The 19,992-nt window shown below is 35.5% G+C and overlaps 1 protein-coding gene across 5 annotated transcripts in view; it reads right to left on the minus strand.

Annotated features, from left to right (window-relative positions):
* The window catches only part of RIMS1 (regulating synaptic membrane exocytosis 1), a 101,571-nt gene that overhangs the window by 34,162 nt on the left and 47,417 nt on the right, over window positions 1-19,992 (minus strand). The gene's annotated exons all lie outside the window — the stretch shown is intronic.

The following is a 19,992-nucleotide window of genomic DNA, read 5'->3' on the forward strand; positions in this document are numbered from 1 at the left end:
CAAATGTGACTTTATTTCAAACTGAATAAATATTCAAAAAGCATCTCCATCAGGATGTGAAAGCAAAACATAAGCATGCTAATGGCTGATCAACAAGGATTGCTTGGAAACCTTATCTACATATTTCCAACATATCCATAACGTGCATTCTTTTATATAGAATATTTCTTAAAATTGAAAAATATTATTTTTTTTCCTTTTCAAAATACATATCTCTATAATATATCTCTACAAGGATAACATGCTAAAATATTTATTGTACTTTTAAAATAATTTTAATGGGGTTCTTAAAAGATATGACGTTTGCAAATGTGGTAGATATGGCTTCCAAACAATTTTGCATCACTTTGTTTATAACTGAATTAAAGCCTCAAAACAGCAGCCTGTTTATATGCAAAGCTTTTCTCTATATTGAACGGAGGTTACGGCCTCACACATATATTTTGATACAGGAAAACATCCTGGCTGGATTGTGTCTAATTTGACCCTGGCATATAGATTCCTGAAAAATATATATTCCTTCCATAGAACAAGAACAGTAAATTCAGTTTCTTAGAAAATCAGTGTACATCATCATCTACTGAATTTAAATACCTCCTCACACCTGAGTGTGCGAAGTATAACAAGAAGGGGAAAAGGAAACGGAAAGTATGCAAAGCATAGATCAGACATGTCAAACACAAGGCCCGGGGGCCGGATGCGGCCTGCGAAGTGGTTTCATGTGGCCCGCGAAGCCATTTGGAAACAGTGAGGGAACGGCCCCCGCTGCCTTGGCCCTGGCCCAGGCCGGCCGGGAGCCAATGTACAATTTTGTGGTGGCCATCTATGCTGAAACACATTCAGTCTTAGCTCCGCAAGGCCGTCTAGAAACAGCGAGGAACCAGCCCCTACTGTGTCGGCCCCGCCCCCTGGGTGCATGCTGGGGAAGTGTCACCCTTTGTGAGGAATGAAGAAATGGACCATGCCTTGGCGCCTGCCCCGGTCCCACCCCCTTCTGCCAGAGACCCTCAGATCTGTCCCACTTCTGCCCAGGCCCCCACAGGCACCCTTGATGCGAATGATGTAGAGCTGGCCATGCCCACCCAGTAGGCCACACCCACTCCATCCACGCCTACCCAGTAGGCCGCACCCACCCTGTCCACACCCACCCGGCCCCCCGAGGGCAACTGTAATGGTGATGCGGCCCTCAATGAAATTGAGTTTGACACCCCTGGCATAGATGTAGGTAAATACATAATCAAAACTTAGTTTCTAGCTGAGAAAGACGATTAAATTAAACCTTTGGGCAATAGCAGATTTATAAGACAGTTTTAAAAGGTTGCACCAAATACATGTGCAATATTATATAAAATAAAGACATAGAACCCAGGTAGTGAATGAGTCAAATCAGGAGATTTGGGGCATATTATTTTTTCTGAAAGCACAGATGTGCTCTGGCTTATCTAAGAAGGTATTGGCGCATTCTGGATTTTTGGAAGTATATTATTGATACTTTCTAACACACTTCATTAACTGTATAGTTTATGTTTTAATCAAACAAAAGCAAAAGAGACAGCTATTAATAACAACAATAAATATTTGCCATGTATTTTCCTTTTCATGTATTCTGTCAAATAATCTTAACCGACTCCTAAATGTATTTACTTGGCTCACTGTGTTTGCAAAGGCCTGCTTTTAACTAGCCTGGTATAGGACCCCAATTTTAACATTCTCATTGCTATCTAAATCATCCGGGTTAGTCTTAGAGGCCCCTGCCTACAGCTCTTTGATGAAGATGTGATAGTGGAGATAAATGAATCCAAATCCAAACAGGTGATGAATACATGTCAAACTTCTCCAGTGATGATAATATCTTTCTTCACAGCATAACCATTTAGATAGGTAAGGGAAGCCATATGCCTAAAACCTGTTAATACTGTTTCTGCAACTTGCTACTAAGGTAGCTTAAAATCCCTCTGTAAAACACTATGTGATTAATTCACATAGCTATGCACCATGTGTTAGGGAATAACCTGAGGATCTGGAGTTCCTTCATTATACAATTGTAATGCAAGCTACAGTATTGCTTTATTAAAAACATCCCCTGGGAAGGAAAATTCATATTCCCTAGTACAGAGAGAAGATACAAAACAATGGTCCTGGCCACACAGAAATCTAAAACTTGGGCCATGCATATTCAAGGCACTGTGGTTATTACAGAAAGTTCTAGGTGTAAAATGTTTAGGGAGCATCATGGCTTAAAGTTAGTACACAAATTGTCACTTGGTGTTTTTGCTCAACATTCACATAGCCTCATTCATTTCAGAGTCTAGGGTGGCAGCATTTTCTATGTGTAACCCTCCAATTTTTCCGAGTCTTCCAATTTTTTTTTCTTAGACTGTCCAATAGTTTGGTAATGCTGTAAGATGCCAGGGTAGAAATATAACAGCTAAAACCTAAAGCAAAATATTTATTTCACCACAGAATTCCAGAACAAAATTAGCTACCTGTCTTGTAGGGTATTGGGTAATAGGAAGCTGTCTGCTTTTCCAGACCATAATGGAGTGACGTACACTTCTGGGTGTGAGCATTGTATTTAGATTATTACTCACAATCTAATGGATTGTCTTTAGCCAATAGGTTACCAGACCCTTAGACTGTGCAACTAGGAAACTAGGAAACCAATTATCTGATATAATCTAATTTTTGTAAAGTTCCAACAATGAAATGTTTATCCATGTTATTCCATAAAATTAAAGACTCAAAATTTAACCCAAAATAGATTCGTTCTCTCAAAACCATAGCTGACACAGCAATAAGACAAGGTACCTTTTTAATTAGAAATGTCTGAAAGGGAACATTAATGCCTACCTGCCTCAGAATGGAAGAAAACGAGGACTCCCCAAAAGCTAGGTTTTCTGAGGCTTCCAGGAAAACAGCACATTTGTAGTTTGGACAAACATTTGTAGTTTGGAAAACTTTTACCACTTTATCCTTGAAAAACAAATAAAGTGTGTGTGTGTGCGCGTGTGTGTGCGCGCGCGCAAAGAGTCTCAAATGATAGTTGAGAACTAATACTTGTATATTAAAATACTCAGCATATGATTTCATTTTTCAAATTTTTGATGATCTTTACTGACAGAGATTTTAGTAATCAAACATGTGTCGTATTATTTGATTTAAACATAGGGATTAGTATTACTTCACAGAACAGGCCAAGCATTGTACAAATAAGAATTTTACATTGTGAGCATTCTTCTTGCCTCTTCCAGATCATCAGGCATCATGCTATGATTAAGGGTTATAGAACTTCTAGTAGCATCTACTTCATTTCTAGTATTTTTATCTTAGTTATGTTATCTTATATACAAAATGCAGAAAGCCAGTTATCATGGCCAATTTATATTTGCATATAAAAAAAGCACGCATATACTGAAAGCCCTAATTTTCATCTATTTGTTTGACTGGCATTTTACCAGAAAGGATACCATCTTAAATCAACATTAATGTTCAGTCCACATTATAATAAAGAAATAAGTGAAGGAATTAAGATTTGGAAGGCATACACTTGGAAGATACATGAGAGAATATCTGATTGCAAAAGTTTGTAACTCAAAAAATTAAATCAAAGAAAATTGAATCCTTGGAGATGCTAAGGGAAATGAAGATGGAAATAAACTAGGAGATAAAGAAGCTGCAATTTTACAGATTGGTCTTAGTACGGACATTAGAAACATGAACCTGTGGCAATGGACGGTTGATCCCAAGGAACACAGAAAAAGGAAACTAGGAAAGATATTAAAAACTGAGGAACTGTGGACAAATACATGAACACACATGAGAGGAGAGAGAAGCAGTAGTTACCTTGGAGCTGTGGTTAGGAAAAAGAAGACAAAAAAAAAACTGGCCTAGAAAGGGCAGTTTAAGGAGAAACAAGATATAAGAAACACAATTTTAAATCAAGACAGAAAGACTACTCACAAAGAAGCAAAAGATGAGAGGGAGAAGACACAAGGCTTTTCCCTCCAACAGCATTTAGCCTAGATGAAGTTCCATTCCTTGCATGAAACAAGGGAAGAGGGGCAGGTTCTTGCAAAGTATTAAGGAATATTACTTGGCAAACTAGCTTGATGCTGAGAGAGAGAGAGAGAGATCCATAAGGCAGTAAACTCCATCTGGACCCACTAAGAAGGATCAAGGCTTGAAGACTCAAAAGGACAATCAGCCAGGCTAAGATGGAGATCCAAACCAGGAGAAGGATCTTGCAGCCAAACACAACATAGTGAGGAAGGGCTCCTACACAAGCTTTTTGCAGGGCTTCCGGGTGAGGATCTATGGTGGACTAAACATTCCTGACGGAGAGGGGGTGGCATTGCAGCAGAAATGGATAGCTAAATGGTGATTTCTGGCCAGCATAGTCTTTCTGGACAAGGAGAATTGTGGGATCACCCTCTTGCACTCTGGACAGCTATTGCTCGTAAGGAGACTGCAGGGACTGAGGTTTTTCTAGTCAATATGTGAGTTGACTGCTGGGAATCAAAAGATTTCAATCAAACTCACAGCCTAAATGCTGCCTATATGGACACAAGGCTCACAGGGGCCTCACTTTCTTAAAACACTTTCGGATGTAATCAATTAAATAAACAGAGATTTTCTGAGTGGCAGGACAAGAGAAACCCACTTGGTGAGTCAACCTTCTTTCTGGATTAGAAAGGAAAAAAAGGGGTTTCAAAGATCTACAAAATGTTTGGCAAAACGCTTAAGGAGGATTGGATGAAATTGATACTGAAATTACAAGTGGAATAACATGGCTATGCAAAATGTGTTTCATCAACATTATTCCTGTATAAAAGACAAGACATTTCTTTGGAGAAAACAAATGAATATCTACAGAAACAAATTTTACAGAGGATTACAGACAAAGAGAAACAGATTACGAATGGACCTATAACAACAAAGGAAGTATGCTAAGTTATAAAAAGTATTAAATCAGGAAAGGAAAGGAGCCCAGACCAGATGGATTACCATGTTCTTATTATAAAAGTTTTGAGGATGAACTTTTATAAACTTTACAAAATATGATGAATTCTGCTTTATAGGGAGAAGGATGTCCGAATTGGAAACTGGCCAATATAGCATTAATAACTGTTTTTAAAAGTAAATATATTTTTTTTAGAGTATTTATCCTTATTGCCCCATTATTTCTTATTTGAATTTTTCTTCCTTCATACATTATTATATACACATTTTCCACGTTTAACCTTTCCACATTTATTCTCTCTTATTTCTACTCTCTAGCCAGTCATACCACTTGCTCCATATTAAATAATATTCTGTGTCTTCTTTTTCTTTTATCTCTTTTGTTAATTTGTCCATCTCAGCACAGTCCAGGATTTTCTTTATCACTTCTTCNCCGCTGACATAGTCATTTTTGTATTTATTTTCCATATTTTTCCCCATTTCTCCAATTCTATATTATATCCGAAATTTTTTGCCCATCTAATCATTGTGTCTTTGACAACCTCATCTTCCATTTTATATTTCAATAAGTATTTGTATATATTGCTAATTAATTTTATTTCTGTTCCATGTATAATTTTATCCAATTCTTGTGGCTCTTTTTGTATTTCATATAATTTTTTGTCCTCTAAAGAAGAATAAGGGGGAAAATGTAAATAATAGAAGATTACTGTTACGAAGTTGATGTTAAAATATATATTGTGTATATATGTGTATTATGTTTTGTTTTGTTTTGTTTGTCGGTTTAAATAATAATAAAAAAAAAAGTAAATATATTTGGTTTGTGTTAAGTATGTGCTCTGTTTTTAAAATACTTTAGTCCATTAGACAGCTCAATTTGTATTGTGTATGATGAGAAAGAAAAAACTGCTGGCATTTTATACTCAATCATCATTCGTTAAAACAACAAGAATTGTATTAACTTAAGGTTGGTAAAAGAGAACATTAAGGGAAAAAGAGGAAATAAAGTAAAGTTATTATGTGGATTATAGATGATAGAAATCAACTGTTAGTGAATGTTTCTTAAATGTAAATCCAGACAACACACTGTTTACTGAATATTAAGGTGATTATGTTAAAAAATTAATAAAACATATTTTTTAAAAAACTGCTGGCATTGAGTAAGCATCTCTCTGCAGGACAGAAGGAGATTCACTAATAGCTTAGTGGTATTTAAAGTTATTCCCATAGTTGTGATACTTGTTTATCTGTATGTTTGCTTTTTAAAAGCAACTGATAAATCCGTTCTTCCTGTTCATGATATTTTTTTACAGCATGCTAGAGGAGGGAGGGAGGAATTGCTGCTTAGAAATTTCCCCTCTGGCTAAAGACTTGTTATCAGGGTTATTCAAGGTGAACTGCAAGAACCTAGAGAGATCCCTACATGGGAAACCTTAGAAGGAAACAGCTCCTCAAATGTTCTGCGTTAAAACAGAAGCTATATATACAAGTGGAAAGTATGTTGCTATTGACTACAAGAAAAAAATGTCAAAGAATTCTAGTTCTACCTTGAAAGATGGGAACAGAATGGGTAACAGGGGATTTGATATTTTTAAAACATTGTGTGCGTCTTCATTTCATCAAAGAAACCTATGGATCGATAAGCATGTGATCTAAAGTATCACAAATTGTGGTACAATTTATTCGAAGTATTTGGCACTTGCTCCTTGATTTCATTTTGTGACTGGAACTATGTATTATGTTGCTGATGAGTTATGGAAAATTTAAGGCTTGCACATGGTATTTCTACTCATAATGTAACTATTAAAATATAACTCCATATGCAAGATCCAAAAATAAACGATATCAATTAAAAAAGAGACTTATTTGTAAAGATCTGCTAAGAGATTAGAAGACATATTCAATACTTGTATTATTCATTCCATGTATTCTTTTTGATGAATTGTTAGTTTTGTGCCCAGAAGCTTTAACAGAAATAGTTACTATTTATTCTATTATGATAGAATCCTATTCTATCTCATTACTCTTGCCTTTTTTTGCTTTCTTCCTTGTCTCTACTCTTATTCCCATTCCTACTGTTACTTCAGTTCAATTAAATAATTCCCTTCTGTTAGTGATGGTACACATATTTTTCTTCCTGATAATGTAGCTTTATTGCTTCATGCATTGATCTTGGGTTTTTTGAGCAGAAAGACAGAAAAATAAAACATTCCAGGAACAACTTCCAGTTTATATCACAACACCCACATGCACACCCAAAAGACTAGCTTTCCCAAACTGAAACTACTTAAACTAATTATGGAATAATCTGCAAGGCTTTGTTACCCAATATTGCTTCAGCAATTCAATTGTGAAAGCAATTTTTAAATTATTAGTTTAAAGCTTTTATAACTTTTCCCAGACAAATATTTAGAGGTGATGAAAATGGCCTCAGCTGTTTTGACACGTGAGGCCAACTGTAGCAGAAAAGGAGCATCCAAAGCAGTGGTTCTCAACCTTCCTAATGCCGCGACCCTTTAATACAGTTCCTCATGTTGTGGTGACCCCCAACCCTAAGGGCTCTCCAAGTGCGCATCGATGCCGCCCACTCACCCGCCGCGCCCGGGGCTCAGCGTGCCTTGCCTGTCCTCGCCTCACTTCCGAAGGTCACCGGCCTGCCCGGCTCCAGCTGGCCGGGGAGGGGGGGCAGGAAGGCCGCTCTGCCGGCTCCGCCCAGCCTGGTTAGAGAAGCGCCCAGGCGGGGAGAGGGAGAGAGAGAGAGAGCAAGAGAGAGAGAGAGAGCCAAGAAGGCAAAAGCGCCGGCAGAGCTTAGTTCAGCCTCCTCCGCGGAAAGGGCTGTGAAGCAGCGCAGCCTCCCTTAGGAGATGCTCGATGGAAACGAATCTGGCGCTGCAACGGCCCCCAGCTCGAAGCCGTGTGGAGACGGATAGAAGAGCGGTGTCTCGGTTCCTAAGACCATCGGAAATATGTGTTTTCCGATGGTCTTAGGCGACCCCTGTGAAAGGGTCATTCGACCCCCAAAGGGGTCGCAACCTACAGGTTGAGAACCACTGATCCAAAGGAATAAGCTTTGATTACTTTAAGTGGAGACTTTCTTAGCCTTGCTAAAAATGTGCATGATTAAGAGAATAAAGAGGACAGTACTCTGAAGTGCCTTATAATATTCTGCATAGCCAATGAAAAGCAATTCCTTTGTCTCAGGATTGGTAACATTATGGTCAATACTAATTCTTGAGAATGACAGTAAAGGTTAAATATAGACAGTTGCTCAAATAAAGAACTGCTCTACAGTTAATAGTTACATTAGAGTAGACCGAAAGACAAGTTTAAGATTCATACATGGCTAGAAAAGATGACTAAAATACAGATAGAATTTAAGCCAGAACTGTTTTTGTTAGGAATATTAGGATCCAATTATGGGAAAGAGAATAAGTATTTAATACTACATGTATTGACAGCTGCAAGAATAGCATTTGCTCAATATTGGAAAAATGAAAATATACCATCTGATGAGATTATAATTAGGAAAATCTTAGAATGTGCAGAAATGGATAGATTAACCTTAGAAATTAAAGAGAAAGAAGACTCAGTCTATTTTAAAACATGGGAAAATTTTTATCAATGGTTAGCAAAACGAACTAGTGAGAAATGATGATGAAACTTAATAAGATGAAGGATATTTACTGATTAATTGATAGTCTTTATAACCACTGTTATTTTTATTGATTATAACTATTTACTATCATACTAATTATTGTTATTGAATATTTGTATCCGGGCAATAGTCTGCTTGCTAAAGCGTGGAAATATTATTGGGGGTAACCCCACTGTTGTACCTACCCTTATCCCAACCCCATCCCCAAATCTTACCCTGAACCCCAATACCTATGTTGACCCTATCCCTCCCCTACCCTTATAAAACTTAATAAAATATTGTTAAAAAAAAGACAGATATGATAATCGCTACTTTTTATTATATTGATTATAAATAACTTTTCCTTATAGGAAGAAAAAAACAGAGAAAATATTGAAGTCTTTAGTATAAAATATGTCCTGGAAAATAAAGTTCAAAGTAATTAAAAAGAGAAATGATACTACTTACTTTAAAAGCTGTCTATATATGAAGGTGTATGGAGATTCTTGTGATAATTTGTAAGAAAAAGCATTTAGTGAGACTTTTAACCTGTTCATCTCTCAGAGACGCCAAGATATAATTTATTGTTAATTGATGAGGGGACTGCAAATGATCGATTGATTGTATGACAGAAGTTCCATTATAGGAGCATCATAAATTCTGCAGGATAGAAGTGCCATTTCTCCAAGTATCTTTCAGCCACACCTTCCCTTTCATCATTCATAATAAAAAAATATTGGGAGTATAATTGGTCCACTCTTAGTCTTAGCAACATAGAAAGTCAATGTGAGTTGTTTAAGAGATCTTAACTTTCTAAATATTAAAACTTGATAGTGGTTTTTGAATTTCCCCCCTATAGGTCTTTCACATATTGTTAACTTATGGGTCAAGAGGCATTTGCACAATCCAATGATTCTGAGCAATGTTGTTTGGAATATACATTCCCAAAGGTTTTTCCACAACAGGCAGGTCTTAGATGAGAGATAAGATCAAATATGAAACATTGGAAAAAGAAATAGGAACCCTCTCTATTAGTCTGTCCCCAAAAATACCCCTTAAATGGACATTAACAACAAGCCAGCACGATTTTGGAAGTGGAGGCCTCCAGCAAGCTACCAGGAAGAAGGAGAGAGCAAATATGAGTAGAACTGGTGCTTATTAGGTAGCTGTATGCTGATGTGTTCAGACACCAAAGGAAAAAATAAATGTTGCAAAGATATGCAAAGTGCAGAGTCACTTAATTGTGAGATGGGTGTTAGATAGATAGATAGATAGATAGAAAGATAGATAATAGGTAGGTAGGTAGGTAGGTAGGTAGGTAGGTAGATAGATAGATAGATAGATAGATAGATGATAGATAGATAGATAGATAGATAGATAGATAGATAGATAGATAGATAGATAGATAGATAGATAGATAGATAGATAGATAGATAGATACCTGTTTTCCTGAAAATAAGACTGGCTGTTGTTGGAGTTTTTTGCCTCCAAAAAAGGCACCAGGTCTTATTTTGGGGGGATGTCTTTTATACTCACCTACAGCACCAATAGCCCTGTGCAGTTGGTCGACTTTTTCTGGCCGAAGGAACGGCTTCATTCTGCAGCTGCATTCCAGCCTGTATTTTGCATTCCAGTCTGCATTTTGCATTCCAGCCTACATTTTGCATTCCAGCCTGCATTTTGCAGTCAGGCCTACATTTTGCAGTCAGGCCTTCATTTTACAATCAGGCCTTTCCGGAAGGCCTATGCAGCCGAGTACCGAGCTATGGATTCAATCCATAGCTTGGTTCTCAGCTGAAGTGGCCTTCTGGAAAGACCTGTGACTGCAAAATGCAAGCCTGGCGGCAGAAAAGGCCACAGAAGAAGAAATAGGCCGGCAGTGAGAGGCCTGGCTGCAAGGTAAGTGGGTGCTGGACGCGTGGGGCAACTATGCACCCCCACCTCCCCAGTTGCAATGTATGGATGTGAAAGTTGGACCATAAGAAAGGCTGAGCTACAAAGAATTGAGGCCTTTGAACTATGGTGCTGCAGAAGACTCCTGCGAGTCCCTTGGACTGCAAGGCGTTCAAACCAGTCAGTCCTAGAAGAGATCAACCCCGACTGCTCTTTAGAAGGCCAGATCCTGAAGTTGAAACTCAAATACTTTGGCCACCTAATGAGAAGGAAGGACTCACTGGAGAAGGGCCTAATGCTGAGAAAGATCAAGGGCAATAGAAGAAGGGGACAACAGAGAATGAGGTGGCTGGATGGAGTCACTGAAGCAGTAGGCGTGAGCTTAAATGGACTCCAGAAGATGGTAGAGGACAGGAAGGCCTGGAGGAACGTTGTCCATGGGGTCGCGATGGGTCGGACACGACTTTGCAATTAACAACAACAACAATGTCATATTATAAGCTAATAAAACATAAAAATTTATTTTAAACAAATTGGGTCTAAAATCTAATTTCAATCAACATTATGATGATTTAAATCTGTGTTCCAACTACGACTGCCGAAAAAATGGAAGCTGAACACTTCTATTGTGAACTGTAGTATCTTGTCAACATGTCACCCCATCCCCCAAAAATTCCAGCCAGAAGTCTTACAAGTTATGGAAGGTTGGATTGATACAGTTGTACATAAAATAACTTAAAATTTGGTATTGGTGCATAAACTCAAACAGGATATATATTAATAGAATTCTGCAAAGAAAATTCAAATTTTATAGCAAGTATCTTCCAACAATCTAAAAGGTGATATTACATACACATAGACATCACTGAATGGACTACACTGAAACTGAATTGACTATATACTATGCAAAAAATATAGAGAAGTTCTATTCAGTCAACAAAAATAACACCTGATGCTCCATTTGATAAGTAGAGGGCCTGAAGAACTCTGAACTGAAATATATGACACATTAAAGATGAAGCAAGCAAAAATATCCCAAAAGGCAAAAAGTAAAAGAAGGCAAAGTTGACTGTATACAGGTAGACCTTGAGTTACAACCATTCATTTAGTGTCTGTTCGAAGTTACAACAGCCTTGAAAAAAGTGACTTATGATCATTTTTCACATTTATATCCATTGCAGCATCCCTGTGGTTACATGAACACTTGGCAATTGGTTTCTATTTGTGACGGTTGCAGTGCCCACGGTCATGTGATCACCTATGACTATAACTTTGTTGCTTGTATCTTACAATTTATATTGTTTTTTTGTATCCTGGTATGATTTATGTTGTTTGCTTGGCTAGTACTCTATGACTATCACTAAGTCTGGCATCCTATGATTTATGATGAAGTGTTGTATTTTATGATTTATGATGAATGTATTTTCATGTTGTTTATGATCATGATTATCACTATTACTTGTATGTACATTGAGAGCTTATGCACCAGACACAAATTCCTTGTGTGTCCAAACACACTTGGCCAATACAGAGTTCTATTCTATTGTATTCTATTTTGTGACCTTCTGACAAGCAAATGTCACCAGGGAAGCCAGATTCACTTAACAACTGTGTTACTAACTTAACAACTGCAGTGATTCACTGGACAACTGTTGCAAGAAAGATCGTAAAATAGGTTAAAATTCACTTAACAACTGTCTCTCTTATCAACAGAAATTGTGGTCGTAGGTCAAGGACTACCTGTACTGATATATTAAAAATAGCTGAAGAAAGATGGAAAGCAAACAGAGACAAATAAGACTTTGTCCAACCAAGTTCCAAAGAAGAGTCAACCAATTAGATCTAAACAAGCAATGCAACTGAAGATAACAATGTAAAGGACAAGAACTTTATTAATAAAATTACAGAAATCAAGAGAAACTTTTATGCAACAATAAGCATTACAAAGAAAAAGAAGGCAAAGGTCTAACGGAGAAAAAAAGGCATAAAAAACTACCATGACTATAGGAAAGACCCCCAAATCTGTACACATGCAAACGTTTGAACATTAAACCAGAATCAGACATTATGAACTGTAAAGTTAAATACTGGAAGCAACAAAGATGTAATTGACGAAAATCATGCCGATTTGTTTAAAATTCTATGCAATTATATAGTTAAAAGTGTAGCTTATGGTTTGCATGCAGGAATGAAAAGCACAGTGACAGCCAAAGGACTAGAGAAGGTCAATTTATTTTTCACTGTTAAAAAGTGGCAGTTCTAAAGAATGTTCAAACTACCAAACAGTTGCAAATTAACAAGATGCTCCAGTACAAATGTACATATTGGATTTAGAAAAGTCAGGACCATCCAATGTCACTTTGGTAACATTTGATGGACAATAGAAAATACAGTACATGAAAGTTTCGGTAGATATGTTTTTTTATTGTTTTATTGATTATAGCAAGGTTTTGATTGACCAGGTGTTAAGAAATAGATCCCAACAAGCAGAACTTTAAAAAAATGTATTAATTAAGCCACTTCATCTGCCTACAGAAGAATTAATAATGATGACCATGAAGCAACATTAGAAAAGAAAATGGAACAATTAAATGGTTTAGAATTGGGAAAAGAGTGATGGACTATATACCATCATTTTATGTCTTTAATTAATGAGCAAAATATCTTATCAGAAATGCTGAATTTGAAAAAATAGAAATCAAAATTGTTGGAACAAACATTAACAACCCAGATATGATAATATGACTTCGATGTTTGGAAGCTAAGAGGACTTACGATATCTCTTGTTGAAAGTGAAAATAAGTGTAAAATTAATCATTATTTTCCCAGGCTGAATAATACACAGGGGTGGTGACTGTAACTCTCAAATTAAGAAGTACTTGCTGTTTGGGGGAAAGCCTGAAACAGAATTAGATAAAATACTGGAGTGCAACGCTATCAGAGTTCAAGACCATGGCAATAATATATTGCAATGAAAGCTGAACCATTAGAAAGATTAAACAAGAAAAATCTATGGCTTTTAATTGTAGTGCTGGCAAAAATTGCTGGGAATATTTTGGATCAAAAGAAAAACAAATCATTCAATATTAGATTAAATAAACTAGACCTTTTTATTGGAAACACTAATAATGAAGCTAAAGTTAATTTTGGTCACCTGGTTCAAAAGCAAAAGTTTCTGTAGGACAGGGGGGCCAAACTGCCAACCCATGGGCTGGATGCGTAATGGCAAAACCGCCCACCCCATTGCCGGCAATGGGAAAAAAGTTGTGATACATCGCGACACATCACGTGACGTTGCAAGTTTGACACCCCTGCTGTAGGAGATCCTGATGGTTGGAAAAGCCAAAGGCAAATGAAAAAGAGATGGGCACAAAACATGACAGCTAGATGCTATCACTGATTGCACAAGCACAAGCTTTTAAAGACTCAAACAAGTAATTCTAGTAAAAATATGATTACTTGGTCATATTTATAAGTAACTTAAGAACATATTTGAGAGGAAAGAGAAGATGTCTATGCAGTTAAATTGGTCTGTAAATTTTGACTAGATTGGGGGTGGGGGCTTAAGCACATTACTTGTAATTATTCCAAAAGGCATCAGTTGTGCTGCCAAACATAATCTTCCATTATATTTCTGCTCCAACTTTTTAGTTGTTTTTATCATACTATATTCTAGAATAGACAGCAAGGAAGTGGCAGAAATGCACTCTTCTACTAATATCTGTGGGAAAGCCATTCAAATCATGTGAATCTAGTGCTTGAAGGTGCTAAACAAGGCTTACCTAGAGAAGTAGATGCATGTCTTTTGGTTTCTTCTGGCAATTGTGGGCTAGCAGCCTACATGAGATCCCAGTCAATAGTCCTCAAAGAATGGGCTAGAAAGCGAAAAGAAGGTCTTGCTCTATATAGAGTCAGCCACCTTCTGTTGAAGCAGAAGATGAATATGAAATTGCAGGAAAGAATACTTTCTGTAAATTATTCTTTTTTCCTGAATAGGGAATACATCCATGTATATTGGAGCAGTAACTTTCCAAAATCAAGTCTCATAGGCAATAATGGAGCTGCAATATTGATAGCTGAAATTTAAGGTACTAGATAACAGCATTAAGTGTGGGAGGGTTTTTATCAGGATCATAACACAAAAGAAAGATACATATTACTCTTTCCTTTCAAGTTGTAAACCTGATAAAAATCGTCCCTGATATCAAATACTGATAGTTTGGGGGGAAAGGCTCCCACTGGAACCAGAAAAAAAATCAGTTTTTTGTAACATAATGTTAGAAATCTGGTTCATGAAGTTTCAAACAAGGTTTTCCTTTCCTTTCCTTTCCTTTCCCTTCTTTCAAAATCTTTATTTTAACAAATTTTACAGAATCTTAAAGAAATATAAAAAGTATACAATTTAAAAAAAATAGAAATATATATATATATATATATATATATATATATATATATATATATATATATATATATATGAACAACTACACAATATCTATCTATCCAAGTTAACAAAAAATAAATCTCTACCCCACATCCTTGGTGTTTCACTGAACTCTTGGATATTATCCGTCTTTGATTAACAAATCTATTCCTTGCTGACATTTCTAATAACTCACAGTATAATCTTTATGCTTCGTGATTATGAAATTATTTGATCTGTTTATCCAGATTATAATTTATACTGCTTCCAAATTGTTTGCAATAGCTCTGGAGCTTTGATTTGTCTTTTTTGAGCGATCCTATTACAGAAGGCAGTGGTGAAATCATCTGAGACACAATATGCTAAGCCTGAGGGAGAGATATTTCATAACAAACCCAGAGCTGCATTTTTTATGGCATCCCAAGTGATACAAGGAATATGTATTTATTAGCCTTCCATCATCCATACTCTTCCAAATGTGATGGGATGAAAAGGTTAAAATTCTATAATAGCATGAGCTTCAGCTAAAAATTCTAGGAATTGTAGTCTCACCATAGGCGGAAGCCATTTGAGGAGACTAATGCTTCTATATCATCACAATAAGCCTAGCTATCCTTTTTATAAATTGCTAATCACAGTTAATCTTATTATTTGTTAAATTGAGAATCCTATTTGTGTGTGTTTGATATTTACAATAAATGTATGGTAGGCCACATCTAACATACATGTTCTATAGGGAATATTAAAAAGAGCATGTAGGTACACCCAGCTGTATAAAATTTGATAATTCATTTTAAATATCTTTTTTACATGTTCTATTCAGTAGGATGGGGATAGAACAGAATTATGGACCCAGAATAAAAAACCTTCATATGTTTTTATTATGTGCATTAAACACACACTGAAAGCTTATGGTGCAGGTTTTTAAGCTAAAATAACAATAAAAATAAAGCCAAATTTTCAGGAAAAAAAGGAAAAAATTAGTGTGCCTAGAATTCATACATTCTAGGCACTTTATGTTGTAGTCTACTGAATTAAGGGCTACAATTATCCAAACTGTAGAACATTGGGTAACAGCACTCTATTTCCATGTTCTGCCCCTTAGTAAGTAAGTTGCCCTAGTGATGAACCGCTAAACTGTGGGTAGCAGGTCCTCTGTAGCCTTAGCTTAATGCAATGATGTAACTGAATATAACCTACAGAAATGGATTAATATGAAATTAGTGCAGAATAAAGATAACACAGCATGAGTAATGTTAGTAAAATTGACATGGATATTTACCTTTGGATGATGAACTATAAGTCTCTTGTTCTTCAATGAATAAAATGCACGGAATGATGGGAATAAAAAAAGAAATCAGCAATTTAAAGTTAGACAAAATGGTGTTATACATGAGAATGAAAAACACTACAGGCTCTGTTGCAACATGCAGAAAATTAATGTGGGGAAACAGATGAAAATAAATCATGACAAGTTATAAATTCTGAGGTCGATACAAAGGTAAACATGCTCAAGCTCACTGAAATTAATTGTCTTCAGTATTTTTAATGCTGAATCATGGCCTGGAATATGAATTTTACAAGTTCTGAAGTTCAAAGCTGCATTTGATGTGATGAGCCTATAAGAATTGCTGTTTCAAATGTTTATGAATGTGACTCTGTCCATTTTTTCCACATCATTTATCATTTAAGACTTTCACACATTAAAATAAAAACAAAATGCAGTATTATCATACAATACACAGGTATTTCCTTTAATCCGTTCAGATAAGAATGCAACCCATTGTACTTTAATTAGACTTGCATTGCTTTCAAGTGATGGTATTAGAAATAACACTCAGATGAACAAAGCGGAAAAAAAGTTTCTATTGCAAAAACGGAATGGCAAAATCACACACACAACCAATAATGTGTGTACATTGACAAATTTAAAGAACTGATAGCTATTAATTTATGACTTTTCAATGAGCTATTATCACATAATATTTTCCCATCAATTTTAACATATTTTAATAAGAAACTGCCTTTCCCTATGGAGTCACAATTTACTACTTAAAGATGTATTGTGTCTTGAGTAAAATCAAGTATGCTTTCTTTAATACAATATACTCCAATGGATGCTGGCATAATTTTTATGCAAAATTTAAGAGGCATTTTAAACAAAGTATAATAAGCCAATCTAATATATACTATCAAACACTGATATCGTACTAATTATAACACAATGTCAAATACTGCAGAATCAAACATTGTCCTAAGCTCCTAGGCACTGGCGATGTTACCTAGGTAGTTAATGAGAGATCTGCAAGCAAAGTTCAGAGAGCACTAAAGAGTCCATATTGTCTTAAGTATATAACAATTCTAAGTTTTGTATTTTGCTTTTGAACCTGATTAAACTATTCTTAAGTATAAATGATCAGAATATCATAAAAATGTACATATACATGAAATTGTAGCGTAAAATATACACAGATAGAACGGCACATGCTCACACTCGAAATATGTCTTTTTGGTAATCAATTGTCTAATTGGACATTCTTTATTAAATCAAACAACAACATTCAATTCTGAAAAATGAAAAAAATATGACACTACTGGCCTCATAAAAGAGGCCAAAAACACGTCTTGATGATTTATATATATTTGCAAATCAAGACATATTAATGCTTTTTTAAAAAGATGTACTGTCTATTGGAACCCATGAACATCACTCAAGCCTTTGTGACATGCATTTTTTACAGATGCTGCAATTAAGCAAGGTGTATTAAGTAAATGTTCAGGCATAAGAAATAATACAATTCTCTCATCAGCACATTTTCACTTGGAAGTTCAGAAATAAAAATGAAAAGCTTACTGAGACCCAGCCTCCAACATTACTTAGTAAAAAAAAAATGCATTTTCAGAAAAAAAAAATCTATTCTAAATCCTGCAAATACCTAATGTTTGCAGATCTGAAATGACACAGTATATGACAGTCCTAATTCTTCCCTTGCTGGCACATGATCTTCTGCAACAAAACATTTGTTCCTCTTAGAACAAAAACTATCTACTTCAATGAAAACTATCAATTCATGCATGATGAACATGTTTTAATTTTTTTTTAATAGAAAAGACTGCATTATATCAAATGTTATGATAATGTATTATCCACACCGAGGAACTGAAAATTCAGCATATATATAATTAAATACAGTCATTTTAGAGAAAAGTGGTGTGTTTGAAATGCTATGGTAAGACATTGGCTGTCATCCAAACATGATACTGACAACCCTAATCCAGTAAAATTAATGACATTTATAAACTGGCATATATATCACAATTATAGTCACCATTAATCAACAGATTCACAATAATCAGGAAATCAATAAAAGCAAATCACATAATCTGTATTTTTGTAATTGCATATTTTCATTGGACCTGTTTCTCTATAATCAGCTCTATGTTGGATCCTCTGTATTTTTTTTTTGTTTCTCATTATTTTTGTAAGCATTTTTTAAACACTTGATATTATTTCCTAGAATACAGAAATATCTCAGTATGCTGCAGGTAAATAAGGACAGGTGCTACAAGAATAATTTGCTAAATTCTACTACAATTTCAATGTTTTGCAAGAAAAGTATGCATTATCATTTATGAATTAACATACTGTACATTTCTTATGTCCTTCTGGTGCATGTTCCATATACTCCATACTACAAAAATGGCTGATCTATTTTGATCCCATCCCATTTGTAAAAATAGCAGACATTTCAAATGATAGAAATTAATTTCTGTTGAATGTTAGAGTTAACTAGTTAGAAGGAGGTGATAAGCCACCTGGGAAAGCCAAGGGAAATCATCAAAACAATTAAAAAACGAAAATTAGAATATTTCGGACATGTGATGCGACACCCAGAAAAATACGGCATACTCCATTTAATCCTCCAGGGAAAGATTGAAGGCAAACGAGGTCCAGGTAGAAGAACATCGTGGCTTCAAAATCTAAGGGACTGGTTTGGACAAAACTCAGCAGCACTTTTTCGTGTGGCTGCTGATAAAAACAGGATCGCCAACATGATCGCCAACGTCCGATAACGGATATGGCACAAGAAGAAGAAGTTAGAAGTTAGTTCTGTTCCAAGAAGTAATCTCTCTGTAAAATAGCCAAAGTCACACTATTGTCTGCTTTACATTTGCAACCGGACAAGAATACTATATGGCAGAATTTAGACAAAATTCTCAAGTCAAAACCTTTTTCAAGCCATCCAAGGTACACATTTTAAAACTGCATTTCTTTACTATATTTAAAGTGACAGCATTGAAGAAGGCTGCAAAAAAAAAAAAAAAAGGAAATGTACTAGGCAGATATGAGAACTCACCCTGAATGCCAGTTATGCAGATATGGCACACTTTAATATAATAAACTGATTAGTGCTTTCAGAAACTAACCAGAAAAAAAATTTAGATTCACATTAAATTTTTACCAACGTGATGAATAACAAGTCAGCCCTGAGAACAAGTGAAATTAAGTGTACTGAAGTGTAAGAGCAATCATGTTGGATGCCTTTTTTTTTCTATTTTATTGAAATTGGTCAAATTTTCTGCTCTTAATAGTTTGAGACTGATTTCCAACCAACAAAATCCTGTAAGCATAAATTTGATGACACAATGTTTGTAATGAGAAATTGCATGGACAATTGCCACTTAGGAAATGTTTCTTCACAATATGAATTATTTAACACATAGTATGTATGTATGATCTTATACTAAGAAAAAAATTATATATGAATACCAACAAAAAAATCCCCTTTCCTCCTAGAAAAATGGGGGGAGGGTTGTGGAAATTAGCACACTTTCATATTTTCATACTCTAAAGAAGCACAAGTGGGTGAACAGTAGTGATAAAACTATACAGTTTATCTAAAAAGAGAGATCTTAAACAATAACAATACAAATTAAAAGGCACATGTATAATATATACCAAAATCATAAAATAAAATGACAAATTGATAGGAAATAACTTATTGATCTGATGCATATTGTATTTGATAATTCTTCAATGAGGTCTCCAATTTGTTTTTCATTAGGAAACTCAACTCACATATTA

This window comes from Protobothrops mucrosquamatus, unplaced genomic scaffold (genome assembly GCF_001527695.2).
Source record: "Protobothrops mucrosquamatus isolate PMUCROS unplaced genomic scaffold, P.Mucros_1.0 scaffold366, whole genome shotgun sequence".
Taxonomy (NCBI): Eukaryota; Metazoa; Chordata; class Lepidosauria; order Squamata; family Viperidae; genus Protobothrops; species Protobothrops mucrosquamatus.